Consider the following 15,266-nt stretch of genomic DNA (forward strand, 5'->3'; position numbering starts at 1 on the left):
TCCTAAGTGAAGTCTTGACCCGACTACGGTAGGCCCCATAGTTTTGGAGCTATGGGCTTTAAAATTCATTTTTTCATGTTTTCGTCAGCCTATAACTCCGAAAGAAAGCATTTGTGCACCCAGGTTGGTCTAGTTTTTGTCTTATCTTGGTGTCAGGAATCATCTTGCAAACATTGTCAGTGTTGTTTTCAAACACACTATCTCTCTCTCTCTCTCTCTCTCTTTCTCTCTCTCTCTCTCTCTCTATATATATATATATACGGTGGCCCAAAAGTAGGTATACTGATCAATTCCCGTACTGATCAATTCATTGCTTTTCATATCATAGTTTCTTTATTATTTGTTCTTATGTCTTTTTACTTATATCTTAAGTTCGGAACAGGCAAAGCAAACAAACGTATAAGCTAGAATGTTACACTTGATCAATACAGGAGTGTATACCTACTTTTGGGCCACCCTGTAGAATATATATTGGTGGTAAGTTATATATATTCCAAGTCGAATGTATTACATGTAAGCAGAATCCAATTTCGATACCACTGTACTAAATGGGGGAGGCGAATTGAGCTGGGTCAGCCTTCCTTGCCTACGTCAATGGTTAATGGTATGTACCACGTCCCATTTTACGAAGCCAACCACGGACATAAACTCACTTAGTCTGGGGGGTCAAACTAAGGATCCTTAACACTAGAAGTGAGCGCTTTACTACTGAGCTCCATGAGTAGGTAGTTATCGTATAAACGGAAGTAAGAAATTAATGACTCCATTAGTCTTAATGCAACCAGAGCCGACTCTACTAGATGTGCAACACATGCTCTTGCACGAGGCCGCAAGTTTTGATGGACGCAAAATCTGTCATAACTATATATTATTAAAATAAATATTTTTTGTTGGAAAAAGGACTTCATGATGATGGTAGTTAAATTTACTAAGCTGACCGTCTGTTTTTAATACTACATTTATAAATCATGTTTAGGTCGCATTAGTTTAAGGTCAAATGGTCAGCTCTAAAGCAAAAGGTAAAACAAATCCCAGCATGCTTGATTGTTGTCAAATACAAAAATTCAATTCACGGACAGTAGCGAACACCTGTTACATTTAGTTACTTATCACAGTTTTGAATTGAAAACTAGTCTTGTCTTTGTTACAAACAAGTTCCTTATATTTTATTTAAAGAAAAAAAAACAGACACAATGAGATTGTATTTGTAGTGTATAGTATTTCTGAGTGCGAGTGCTCTTTCCCTTCATTTCGTAGTAATACTTAAAATTGTGGCCTTTAAGATTTGATCTTTCTGGAGAAAGGGGGGGTACTTGATGCCATTGCACCATGCACGAGGCGGCAAATTGCCTAGGGGCGGCCCTGTGTACAACACAATTGATCACTACAGTATCAGTCCATGGTGTGTATTTCAGGATTAACCTAAGGGCACCAAGGAAGGAGGGGGACTCGGAGGCCCACAAGTTATTTTTGTTACATTTTGTAACATTTCTAGTTGCATTAAAAAAAAATTGATATTGTCAAGCTTGACCTCATTCATCATAAAACGTACTTGCTTAGTTTTTACTGTTTTTTCGCCTATTTATAAATAAAGAAAGTGCTGTGGGTCTCAGAGCTCCCCCCCCCTTAGTAGTACCAAGGTGCTATTCACCGCATATGCTGTTATATTCCAGTGTTTTGGTTATTTATTTTCCTTTAAAACAATTTTGGTATTACAACATGCAGGGGCACTCTGATCTATTATTAGTGTTGCCAACTGCACATAATAAAAATTTACTATATAAATTTTTCTGATTATTTTTTTGGCACCTAAATATTTTATTTTCTATTAGTTTATTTCTTCAAACGTGCTAACACCTAAATACAGGGGTGCCCACAAGGGGGGCTATGACGCAAACTGCGTCATTGAAATATTTGGGGGGGTTAAAATCTATATAAATATGTTTGATGAGGGGGGTAAAATTAATCGAAAAGAAGATTTTGTTCATGGAAGAAGACCTACGAATAGACAATTGGGGGGGTGCGTCATAGACATAAGGGGGGGGCATCACTGCTAAATATGTCACTTTATATTGTAATCACACACACAAACACTCACAAACACACCCACCCACACCCACACACACACACACACACACACACACACACATATATATATATATATATATATATATATATATATATAAAGAGAACAAGCGAGTTTCAATAGTGATTGGAAAGAACATGCTGTTCCTCTGGTGTTATCAAGTATGTTTTAATTATAGAATCTACAAGCAGCAGCCTGCAACACTGACTGAAGACGCATACTTGAACTGAAATTGTCAGTTCGTTATTTTGTGATTGTGACTGTATGTGGGAATCTGCAGCAGTATTGGAACAATGACAAATGGTGCTTTTCGCCAAAATTCAATTGAGAAAGAACTTAAAGAACTTTTAAATGAATCTGACATAGAAGGTAGTAAGAGCTCCAATATAGCAAGATGGAAATAACCCTGACAGATTTTGATGCAAAAGACAGTGATTTAAACATTTTATTTGATAATGCAAATGGAGCAAATGAAAGTAGTGGTACGTTTCTTGCAATGAATTCCTTGTAATATTCATGATGGTGTAGTGGTGTTAGTTTACAAAACTGACAGACAAGTCGTAGCTTGTTTAAATGTTCATTCCATAGGTGCAAAAACCTGACGTTGTGTAACTAGAAAAATTGTAACTTATGTTGTGTTAGCAACACTGCTTCTCTGGTGACATCCCCTATAGTGTCCAATGAACGTCCCTCACACTATCTATCTTTTCGCGGAAACACAATTTGAAAGAATTTCGCCATTCCAAGGATAACCGGGATGGAATTATAAAAGATTAATCCTGAATTCATTGGAATACTGAAGTATATCCCACTCTTCCCCCTACTCTACTTTACAGCACCACCATCAAAATGTTTTTAAAAGTCTGGCTTTGTACACATACTACACTGTACTAAGTTGCTATTGATCTGTTTGATAGTTTTTCTACACAAACAAATAAAATAAATGGGCCGTAGTTACTGACATAAATAAAAAATGGTAACTTAAGCAATTACTCACATATAGTTGGCAACACTGTACTTTGAAATCCAGTAATAATAAAGAATAGAAATATATGATGTCTTAGACATCCCAAGTTTATATCAGACAAGATACATTATTTTCCGTGAGAAATAATGACCTTTATGCTGTGTGCCTAAGAGGCCCCACCGTTGGTGTTCCATGCATATAACTCAAAAATACCTTGGTGTTACTAGAGTTAAAGTTTACATAATCTAGACAATTTAGAATGAGACGAACGTAAAATATTATTTAATCTTAACAAACTATTAAAGAAGGAGTTTTCCTTTATCAATAATAATTGCTTTAATTAAATAAAATATTTGTCCTTCAGTAAATCCGTATTTGAAATATGAAAAGAAAGAAAATAAATGCCCGGAAGGAAAAAATAGGAACAAAGACAACAGTGTTCGAAAGGTCAAAACACATAGTTGTAGTATTAGGAAGGAACTGATCGAGTCTGCGCAAAGTGGACTTTCTTTTCTTACTGCCTCAGTGTGGATCGACAGTTACTTTATTTTAAATATGTATATATATCTTGATAGTCCTTGAACGAGTGTGGTGATCCTACGTACGTGTTTCAGTTGTTCTTGGATACGCGTGGTTACAGAATACGTCACAGAGTGTATAGTGTTGTTTTTGTGAGTTTCTATATTTTTAAATCTACGTATTTCCCGAAATTTAAAATTTACAGGTAGGTTCGCTTGTTCTATTGTTTTTCATTTGTTACTGCTATGTCTGGTCTATTACTTTCAGATATCCAAATGTTCACTGTCGCAGAAACAAACAAACAAAGAACTAGCTACCGAATCATATCTTCTGCTATCAAAGATTTCTACTTACACTACCTTCCTACCAATGTTCAAAACAATGTTTCCTCCAGGCATACTTCTGGGGAGGGGCTTTTCATTCACCCAGATTTTGCCAACCTCCCCCCGGAAGCTGAAATAAATTAAACCGCGACTATACATCACAATGAGAAACTATTTTTTGTGATGTCACTCAGTGCAGCTCCTTCACATCATTTTGTTTTCCACCCCCCCCCCCGAACAAAATGCTCTGTAAGAAAGCTTGACTCATAACCATCGCGTTTTTTGGAATTACTTTATCATGGAACATATTACTTTCTGATGGAACGAAGTAATGTATAGACCCTAGTGCTTTCTTTGGTCTCGGGTTTCGATTTTTGACGGGGATCCGTCTTACATAACCTCGGTGCTGAAAAGGAATTCGTGTAAACCTAATACTTGTATATATATATATATATATATATATATATATATATTAAAATGCAGGTTTATATGTTTGTCTCCAAAAAAAGGTTTATATGTTTGTACCTAATCATTTCGACAATGAGATCTCGAAAACCACAAGTGCCAGAAACGTGCAATTTTCAATGGTCGATTCCAAACTTTGTTAGATTGTCCAGTTCTAATTGAATATTAAAAAAAGAAAAATGACCGCTACTTTTTAATTACATTTCTAGGGATACACTGGAAGTATTGAAATTTTAATAAAAGCATCATATCCTAAGAGTTAAGGTAAGTGCACCAGTAGCTGACACTGCTCCAAAAGCTGACACTTTTATCCTAAATTGAACACAATAAGGTTATTTGTGATCATTAACAGATTTCTCAGCGCACACACTTTTATTGATGGTTTAGCAACATTTCGCTTAGTCGTGGTTAATTTGCGTGCCAACTCTTAGAAGTATGACAAAGTTGAATTACGTGCTGTGAAGAAATATGCAAAAATAAGAAGAATTCATAAGAAATACGCTAAGCCTACTTACCTTGTTACTCTTATGTTAATTTAAGATTTTTTTCTAGTTCAGTAGCATGTTAAATATGTATTCTCTTGGTGAAACAGTGTAGTGAATTGCAGGAGGAAAATTTTGTTAAATTTCAAACTCTAAAACTTCAGGAGGGGGGGTGTCAGGTATTGGTGTCCTTTTATGTAGGGTTATTCCAGTAGCTGACACTGCATGTCAGGCATTGGTAAACAGCATAACGGCATTAATTTATGAATTTCATACATAATTTACACGAGAAAGTAACACTTGTCTTCTGGTATCAATTTCACTAAATTTGGATGTCTCGGTCCAAAAGCTGACAGGGGTTGTCATTTATTAGAGCAGCAAAATACTGTTTTGTACCAAGACCTGACATAAACATTTTCAATGGATTTGAGCAACGCAATGATGCAAACATAATTTTACAGAAAAAAAATGTGGTTGTTCTGAAGCAGATTTAAGATAAAATAAAAATTCGTGATCTGCTTCTTTTTAACTTTTCATTGATTAGAATATAGATAGATAGTGGCACTTTCTCCTGTAGTTGGAAACTAGATGAGCCGAGGTGTGTGAACAGCCGAGAGTGCGGTATTTTATCCAGGCACCTTAAGATCCATCCAGAATTCTTAACGCAGACGAGACTGCATCCTTTTCGTTTCCGAAAGGAAATAAGGTGTTAGTTCGTAAGGAAGAAAAAAAACTATATACACATATGCAAGCAATGATGAAAAAGAATGTATGACAATGCTGATTATAACTAGTGCATGTATTTTGACTCCCCCGATGGTTGTATAGAGTTGCAAACGAATACAACTTCTGTAGCTAATTCAATGCCTAAGAATTGGGGCATTGGTAGATCTGAGTAGGTTGGATGACAGTAAAGACATTTTATGAATATATGACTGTGTTTCAACCATGGCTTGAAAAGTCAAATATCGAAACTCTTGTGTTGGTTTTCCTTGATGGTCATGCATAGCATCTCACTGAGCCTCTAAGCACTTTTTGTAGTAACAATGGTATTGTGCTTGTAGCTTTGTATCCGAATTCCACTCATGTTCTTCAACCGATGGATGTTTCAGTGTTCCATCCACTCAAGAGCGCTTGGAAATGTGGTGTGCATCAGTGGAGAATCAAACATGACGGTAGAAAGCTAAGAAACGAAGACTTTGCACCTCTTTTGGAAAAATACAATAAAATGTCAATAACTCCTACTGCAATACAAAATGGATTCAGAGCATGTGGTCTCTATTCATTCAACGCTGATAATGTAGACTATCAAAAGTTCAGGAAAGGAGGAACAACTTGAGAGATATCTTCCGGAAATCTCTCCAATGAAACTCATCACGGCCAAATAAATTAATTCTTGTGTTTCCTAAAACAAAGAATTTGTACTGAGAAAGTTAAAAAAAATCTCCGATTGTGATGGTACGCTTTTACGCAACATAGAAGATAAAAATCTTTTCCTCCTATGGATGCAGAGAAGTGTAGCAGACATGATCCTCCACCCAGAATAGACAAAGTTACGGATGAAATATCTACTCAACAAAATTCAAATGACACTACTAATATATCAATTTCAAGCACTTCGGAAATTACAGGAACACACGTTTCTACGCAAGAACAAGTTGCAGAAGTAACTAAAATTTCTACTCATCAAAATAGAAGTGAAACTATGTTTTCAATTCCAAGGACTTCGAAAACTACAGAAACTGACGTTCCTAACCATGAACAGAGAGCAAAGAAAAGTACTGATACTATTAATTTCCTTACCATTTAAAAGATCTTTATTTTGGCCGTACCATACAATCACACCTACCTTAAAGAGTAGGAGAGAGAAAATAGCTTCAGTCGCAACATCGGTAGAGTGGAAGAAATATAACATAAAAGTGAATATTTTCCAGGAAGGATTTTGAAGACTAAGCAAAACGAAGCTTTCGTCAAAGTTACGCTAAAGACTAGATATGGCTGGTGTTGGCCGAAAGTTGAAGACAAGCTATTGTATGCATATGAAGACATATTGAAAAAAAAATCAATTCACCTAAATATGATTTGATTCCAAGTTGGGGGCATATCTGATAGAATAAATTGAGAATTATCGCGTTAACAAAAGGCAAGAAATGTCTTGAAATTTTAAATGGATATATTTGAATAAGTACTAAACAAAAAGCATATTCTACCTATTATAAATCTGTTACTTCTGTTTAACCTATATTTTAAAAGAATACGTCATGTTATTCTTACTAATAAATGATTTGATTTTACTGTCAGCTTTTGGTACATTACTATGTCAGGCATTGGATCATTGGTATTTTCTGCGTGTCAGCAACTGGTACAAGTGGGTTGTGTTCCATATAAATTTCGGTAACTCATATATGTTTATCTGGAAGTCTTATATCAATTGAAAACCATTCCTTAAACTTAAACCTTTCAGTTACTAAAGGCATAATTTTCCTATGTTGTTTTATTTACAAACCAAAGCATTACATTTAGAAATGCATCCTTAAAGTGTCAGCTATTGGTGCACTTACCTTACACATTCCAATACCAAATAGTTGTATGCAGGAGTTATATATCTCTCAGGCGTTTGTTTCATGCCAAATGATAATGAAAAACGAAGCATACTCATTTCTCCAGTTGAAAATGAATATTGTTTGGAGTGTTTTGCCCAATACACATCATATATCACTGACAATTGTGTATGTAATATACTTGTTTATTACATACTACATGCAAGAAGAAAACACTGGTCATACATGCATTAGAAACTCCAACCGGAGTAGGCTTAAATCTTGCAAACGGTGCGAGATATTGAAAAGATAACCGAAAAAGAACCCTCCCCTTTTGGTACTCCTTGCCGATTTTTATCAAGATGTCTTTCACTTGTGTCTGAAAAGGAATATGTACGTATGGTGGAAGGAATAACAAGGAGATTCATGCTCATATGTGAATGATGCGCTGTGTAAAGAGTAGTATCTTTCAAAAATACAATGAATAACAGAGAAATACTCTAAACTTAAAAGTAAAAAAATAAATAAATAAAATTTAAAAACGAGGAATAACAACTACAAAAGCGTACTACTTCAAACGGCAGAACTATAGTGATCATAAAGAGTCCTGAAGCTTGGCCTAGATCTATCATTTTCAGTACTCACTAGAACATGAGGGTGTGTCCCAGTTGTCAATTCCCAACCGTAAAATTTTGTCAGTGTCGTTACTCGCGCTTTACGGAAAACATCTGAGCGTACAGTGTTGTCGGATTACCGCTAAGTTTCGTTTTGCTATTTTTGGAATGAAATGAAATCTTTGAGTTTTATGTCCCACGGTTATGCCAGCTAGGCTAAAGGAGACGGTGATGATGAGTAATGAATGAAATGGTGGAATGAAGAAAGTGGGAGGAAACGGGAGAACCCCAAGGAAACCCACGCACACGATATTTGTCCACCACAAAGTTGACTTGTCGGGGGCTGGGATCGAACCCGTGACCCAAGCACCAGAAGTAAACGCTCTACCACTAAGTACTGAGCCATTTGAAGTACTCACCAACTACTTATATAAAAATTGCTGCGGAAGTGCCGCAGGATTCTGAAACATGTATATTTAGATAGGGCACATACTAGTTCCTAAATAAAGTCTTAAGTCGACTACAGTAAGTCTCATAGTTTTGGAGGTATGGACCTTTAAAGTTCATTTTTTTATGTTTTCGGCAGCTTATAATTCCCTCGTTAAAAGATATAAAAGATCCTCGTTACTTACTGTCATATTTTCATATAAATAATTAGTTCTTTCAATAAAATGATATAACTAAAAATATTCTGAAGGTACATAGTAACAATAAAATAAAATCCATTGTCATAAAGTTAAAACAGTGTAATTTTCGTAAAACAAATACTCTATTGTTTCTCCCAACATATGTTCATTTTAAATTGTTATAAGACATTGTAATAATAATAATAATAATAATAATAATAATAATAATAATAATAATAATAATAATAATAATAATAATAATAATAATAATAATAATAATAATAATAATAATAATATTGTAATATACAAGTAAGTGTAATCTTTTACATTCTAAAACAGGATTTTCGATTTGCATTTAGTAGATGAAAGTCTGGCCCTTCTGAAAAAATCTTGGACGCCCCTTAAAGGAAACAAACTTGTTGGATACACCCCTATTAGCATTTTGACATTTTACAGTGAGGTCACCCTAATTCTATCAATTGAAACCGGAACTCGAAAGTCTGTTACTTTTTTATTTGAACACTGGACTCCTAAAATTTTTAAGCGTACCTTAATTTCACAATGAAACAAAAGTAAGATGTTTGGTAAAACAAAAACCTATACGTATTTCATTCTTTTAGACTATTTATTAAAATGCTTTACCCATGAATTTGGATTTTTAGAAAAAGACAAACAAACATAGTGATAAGTTGAAGGTCACACCATACTATAAAAATAGTACTACACGATACCACGAAGCACAATAGTCATGCGAGAATCGTGATCACAGTCGGCTGTATTCGTGCGTGACATCATTGGCCTAAGATTACTCATTTAAGAGAAATCCCAAAAGTTACAAATTAAAACAAAAGAAAAAGAATACTCGAATAAAATGAAACAAAAGACGCTCAACGGATATACCAGAAAGCCACATACAACAAAACAAACTATACTACAATTATCTATCAGAAAAGGGAAGACGATTCAAGTGAAGCATAGAAATGCAGTCAAAAATCAATACAACATCGGAGATAAACATAGAAAAGTACGATACATATGAAAACTGCACCGATGAGCAAGGCGTCTTCAGTCCGATCGTGGGCCAACAATGGTCCGATACATTTAGGCTGCAGATTCCTCATGGGGCAGAGTATGAAACAAAATTTCCAAGGAAGGGGAGAGTAACATTACTTCACATTAAAAAAGAAAGAAAAGAAAAAAGATTAAACTGAGAAACAAAGAAGATGGAAACGCCAGGTTCTAGCTTTTATTATCGAAGAGAGGACCGGGATTTCATTACAGTTAGAGATACAAGATAGGTTACGAGTGTTAACAAAAAAAAAAAAAAAAAAAAAAAAAGGAACATTTTTAGGTTTCACAAGAATAGATTTATAATATTACCCGATTAATCTCTTAATAGCACTGCGAGAAAATATAATTTATACGAGGGTTATTAATAATAAAATATTTATTTTTTGGTTAACGACATATTGACTGAGCGTCTACAATATCCCGACACACTTATTTAGATTTTATTCATACTAATATAACGTATAATAGTAATAAACTACTCGTATAAGTTTCTCTAATGTATTGACTCTATGTAGTGTTGAACATTGCTAGTGCTGCTGGAGACGTTGATTGGTACAGCCTGTCTCAAAATTGATAGTAACTAATTATTAAATGTTTCATGATTTTTTAAATTATAAAATTCCGCGATATACAGTGTAGAGTGCGCGACACAGCGGTTGGGAACCACTGATTTATAAAACTAAAATTTTACAATGCCTGTTACCAAAGTATTAAGTTTCTTTCCTTCGTTTTTTTTTTTTTTTTATTATTGAACATCGCATCAATATTAACAACTATTTTCGTCTGTGGTACAAATCTTAGTAAGTTAAAGCAGTTGTCTGTAATCACCCAAAAAGCAATTTCCCCCATTTTCCTTTTTTAAAAAAGAAAGGAAGATCTAGTTTAGAACCCGAAAAAGAAAACATGTTCTGGTAAAACTAGACGTATTATAAGTGAAGATATTGTAGTTTATCGACTGTTCTTACAGTTTGTAGAATGCAGGAGGGAAACAGCCATAAAATTCGACTATAATTCAATCCGAATATTTTCTTGGATTTTGTCCTTTAAAATACTATATTTATTTCCCTATACTTTTATTTGCTAAATTTTGTTCACCTTGCGAAGCCAAGTTCCAAGAGGTTTTCTGTGTATTTCGTTTCGAGGTCTCCAGATTCTGATCTGTAATTACAGTGGAAAGTGAGTTTGAAAAGAGTTTTAAAAGGCGCGCCACACAAGCATAATATAATATAACAAACTGGTACCGACAAGTTTGTAAAAACTGAATGCTTGTGTGTACGTCACAGTCCTGGTCAGCCTCGTGTGTTATAACAAAATAGTAGCTGAGGAAAGTCTCCGCAAGTCAGTGACTATAGAACAAACAGAAAACTGGATATTTAAAAAATAACAGTGTGGAAGATATTATTTTAATAGCTATTTTAAACCTAAAGATGCCATTCGTAAAACGACTTCCATCAGCAGACAAGATGAAAAAGCGTGAATTTTGTAAGCAGACGCAATTAAAAATGGTTTCGTAGAAAAGCTCATCTTTTCTGATGAAGTCACACTTGACGTCAATGGTAGGTGTACATTAGAATAGACAAAATGGCCCTATCTCGAGAACCACGCAATCACGTTGCACCAGTGTAGTTTTCCGAAAGTCAGTGTTTCCTGTACTATCCTTCACTGCAGCAGTAGGGACTGGCGAAGTGCTGCAAGCAGAGACAAAAATTTCCCTTGGCCAGACCGTTCACCGGATATTATAGTGCGATTTGTTACTTTGTGGGTACGTTTGCATATCATCACTTCCTACGTTAGTCCATAAAATTTTCCAATGGAAGTGCTACACCAGGGATGTAAATAAACAACAAATTTCACTAGCCCAAGAAAGAAAGCTAATAGTCCACATCTCACAATAGAAACCATTTACTTTACCTTCGGTATTTAAATACTGATATTAAAAGCTCATCCACACCGATGAACTACTCGCCTCGGGCGAGTGGACGAGTGCTTATTTGCATCCCTGTGCTACACGGTAGAGACCTGCACGGGGCGGGCTCGGCTCGAGGCCCGAAGCCCGGCCCGGCCCGGCCCGGCCCGCGGGCTGGGCTTGGGCGGGCCGACTCTGTTATTTATTTGGGCTGGGCTGGGCTTTGGCGGGCCGACACTGATTTCTCTTCAGGTCGGGCTGGGCTGGGGCCGATTAATTGCAATTCTTTAATAATTACTGACTTTCGTTAAACGATACTTAGAATAAAGGCAAACGTTGAAGAAGTATGTCTGTGAAAAATGTTACAAAATGAAACTTTTAAAATTTATCGGCTCGGGCCGGGCTCGAGCCGAAAATCTCCAAAACTTTTCGGGCCCGGACTGGGCCGGGCCTAGGTACAGTACATTCGGGCTGGATTGGGCTCGGGCCGAAAAATTCGGCCCGTGCAGGTCTCTACTACACGGATGCTCTATGTTAGTTTGATTAATTTAACACAATTGAAGACTCGCTGTAGAATTCAATGTTAAGTGCCACCTTGCAATTGTTTCACTTTTTTTTTTTTTTTTTTTAATACGTTTATGCCTTAGATTTTCATACTTCGTTATATGCTAGATGGTATTTCTAAGCATTAGTATTTTCCATTTTGTAACGATTGGACACAATGAACTGGGCCTTATGCAGAGTCGTTCTGACGCATGATTAGTGCCATACTAAAGAGTTCTACTAACATATGTTTCCTGCTGTAGTCAGGTCTTTAGTATGACTGTAATCATACGTCAAAACGACTCTGCATAAGGCGGACTATCTTTTCTCTACTGTTACAGTAACTTTTTTTTTTTTTGGCACTTACATTGTTTCCTACAGCGAGTCTTCAATGTTTCACTTCCATTAATTACTCGTCTCCTTTAGCTTAAAGGGCATATGCGTGGGACATTAAACTAGACGATTATTATTATTATTATTATTATTATTATTATTATTATTATTATTATTATTATTATTATTATTATTATTATTATTATTATTATTATTATTATTATTGCTTTCAGTGTTTCTGAATTACTAGTATGTTCCTTGATTTTCTAAACAGAACATCACCACAGTTATACTTCGCTGACGTAAAAGACTTTATTATTTTTAAAAAAAATATATAAAATTACTATGTTGTGTGAAAATCTAAGATTTTTTTAAATAACTTTTACCAAACTAACTCATGCGTGAGGTAATATAAATATTTGTAGAACTGAGACAAAGGTAGGTATATATATATAAAGGAACGGAAGTAAGACTAACAAAAAGAGAAATGTTATTTTTGGCGGAAATTACGTACCTTTATTAAAGCCTTCAAAATTGGAAAATCATTTGTGAAAGTATTTTTAATTACACATAACAGGACATAACAGTAGCGAAATGTGATTAACGTAATAATATTAAATACATTTCTTTCTGTTCAAGGTGCTCATCAGTTTCGTTTTTCACTATTTCAATATGTAGCTATTATATAAATCAAATGAAAACTGTAGCAGCATGCTTGGTAGATCAGATATTGGCTACTGGTGGGCACGGCTAATAAAAATTCGTTGGCCCACTGTAGTTTAAAGTGTATGTCGGTCAACCAACAAATTTCTGTCAGTAAGAGGGGTCATTCCATACTAATCTTGGAAAAATGCTGCTTACAGCAGCGCAATGCAAAAAAGTCATCCATTATAATTACTATCCCGATTATCGTAAACTAAATCGCAATCGCAAATTTTGCGTTGTTTCGTTGACGTAAATCGTTACGAAATGAGTCTTTAAGATGCTGTTTCCCATCTCAGGCTGTGACGTCATAATTGACTTGGAAAGATATTCTTTGACAACGAAAGGAGACGGAATTTATTGACAAGACAATCTATTGCACTAAACAGTATTTTCTAAACGCTAATAATTTTGAAAAAAAAAAGTGGTGTTACCCTTGATTTTAAGTTCTGTAAGTCGAATACTTTGAGAAACATGAAATACTGAAAAGGAACGGATCTAGTCAGGATCTAGTCAGGATCTATGCAGCGTTGCCAGACGTACAAAAATGCTTGTTTACACATACATATATGCATGTATATGTGCTTCTTAATAGCTAAATAGCTAAAGCTCGTGCTTTATTTTGTGTTATAGCCTCGGGTTGGATTCCCGAAAGGGATATCCATTTAGGGTATGAATTCGATTAGTAGTTCTGGTTCTCACTTTAAACAACAGGTCTCGTCTCATATAGTTTCGGTACTGAAAAGAGACGTTAAACTCCAATCAATCAACCTACGTATATATACAGGGTGTAATAAAAATCCCTTAACAGCTATGTTACTTAGAGACTTATAGTTCAGAGATTGGCATGATTTGATGATATACAGTGAAACCTCTCAATAGCGGACACCAATGGGACATGAAGTTTTGTCCGTTACTGAGAGGTGTCCATTATAGAGAGGTTACAAAAATTTAATCTCTCATAAGGGTAATTGTATGCAGTAATATACAGTAAATACATTATGTATGGGCGTAAATACGTAAAATTCAATATGAAAATAGTCTTATTTAGTACACATTTGAATTACTGGGAGGGATGAAGGAGAAATTCATTTCTATTGAATTATAGCCTATATTGCTGAGCAATGTTTAACGAAAAAGGCCGATTCCCGGCGGGAGCTCATGTGGTTCGGATTCCACGTTAATCAATAGGTCCACGTCTCATATAACCTCGCTGCTGAAAAGGGACGCTAAACTAAAATCACATCACATCACATCACGAAAAAGGCATGCTTTTTTCTCTACAACGGTAATAAAACTCATTAGGAAGTGTCCTCTAAAAATCCTCAGTACGATTGCAGAAGAAACATATGAGTGTGTGTTTGTGTACTGGCGCTGCATCTTCCCGACAGAATGGATGAAAAGGCAAGCTATTAGGGGGTGCATATATTTATTGACCCAGGCCCAATCACAAAGAATATCCTTTTAGAGAAAATGAAAAAGGAAGCCGGGAAAACTCCAACCCAGACTTGTTCCAGTATCATAAGTAAAAGAAAAATGTTTCTTTCCCCCCCCCCCCAAAAAAAAAAGTAAGAGAGGTAACATTGCTCGTTGAAAATATTGTAAAACAAACAATGTTTTGTTATCTATGAAATTGTCGGTAAAGATGCAAGGTCCAGACGAAAAGGATTAAATTTGTTAGGGAAGGGAAGATCTTTCGCACAGAATTCCTGACCTTACGACTAACCCTGCATGAGTGTTATTGCTTATTGAAAATTTTCTAGGATTTCCGCCAGAAAGCAGTTTATTGAGGGAAAAAATTCAAGTTCAGCTGTTCTGTTTGATGGTATACCAGGTCTAGACTCATGAGAGATACACTTATGGGGAAAAGACTTTTCTGTATACTGTAATATATCGCAGAACAGAGAACAATTTCTGTCCGTTATGAAGAGGTTATTCAAACGTTTGAGGGGAAAAGAACTGTCCGCGTCCGTATCTGAGAGTGTCCGTAAAAGGGAGAGTTTTGTTCCGTAAGAGAACATATATTTTTGCCGGGACAAAAAAAATCTGTCTGTATTATAGAGGTGTCCGTTATTGAGAGGTGTCCGTT

General features: G+C 35.5%; 1 protein-coding gene across 1 annotated transcript in view; it reads left to right on the top strand.

The window, feature by feature from the left end:
* Positions 1-3,586: 3,586 nt before the first annotated feature.
* The window catches only part of LOC145686721 (vesicular glutamate transporter 2-like), a 98,476-nt gene continuing 86,796 nt past the window's right edge, over positions 3,587-15,266 (top strand). Inside the window, exon 1 of the mRNA XM_081760325.1 lies at positions 3,587-3,777. The gene's annotated coding sequence lies outside the window, so the exon portion shown is untranslated. The remainder of the gene's footprint in view (positions 3,778-15,266) is intronic.

The sequence above is a fragment of the Thermobia domestica genome, chromosome 5 (assembly GCF_964235325.1).
Source record: "Thermobia domestica chromosome 5, izTheDome1.hap1.1, whole genome shotgun sequence".
In the NCBI taxonomy this organism is placed as follows: Eukaryota; Metazoa; Arthropoda; class Insecta; order Zygentoma; family Lepismatidae; genus Thermobia; species Thermobia domestica.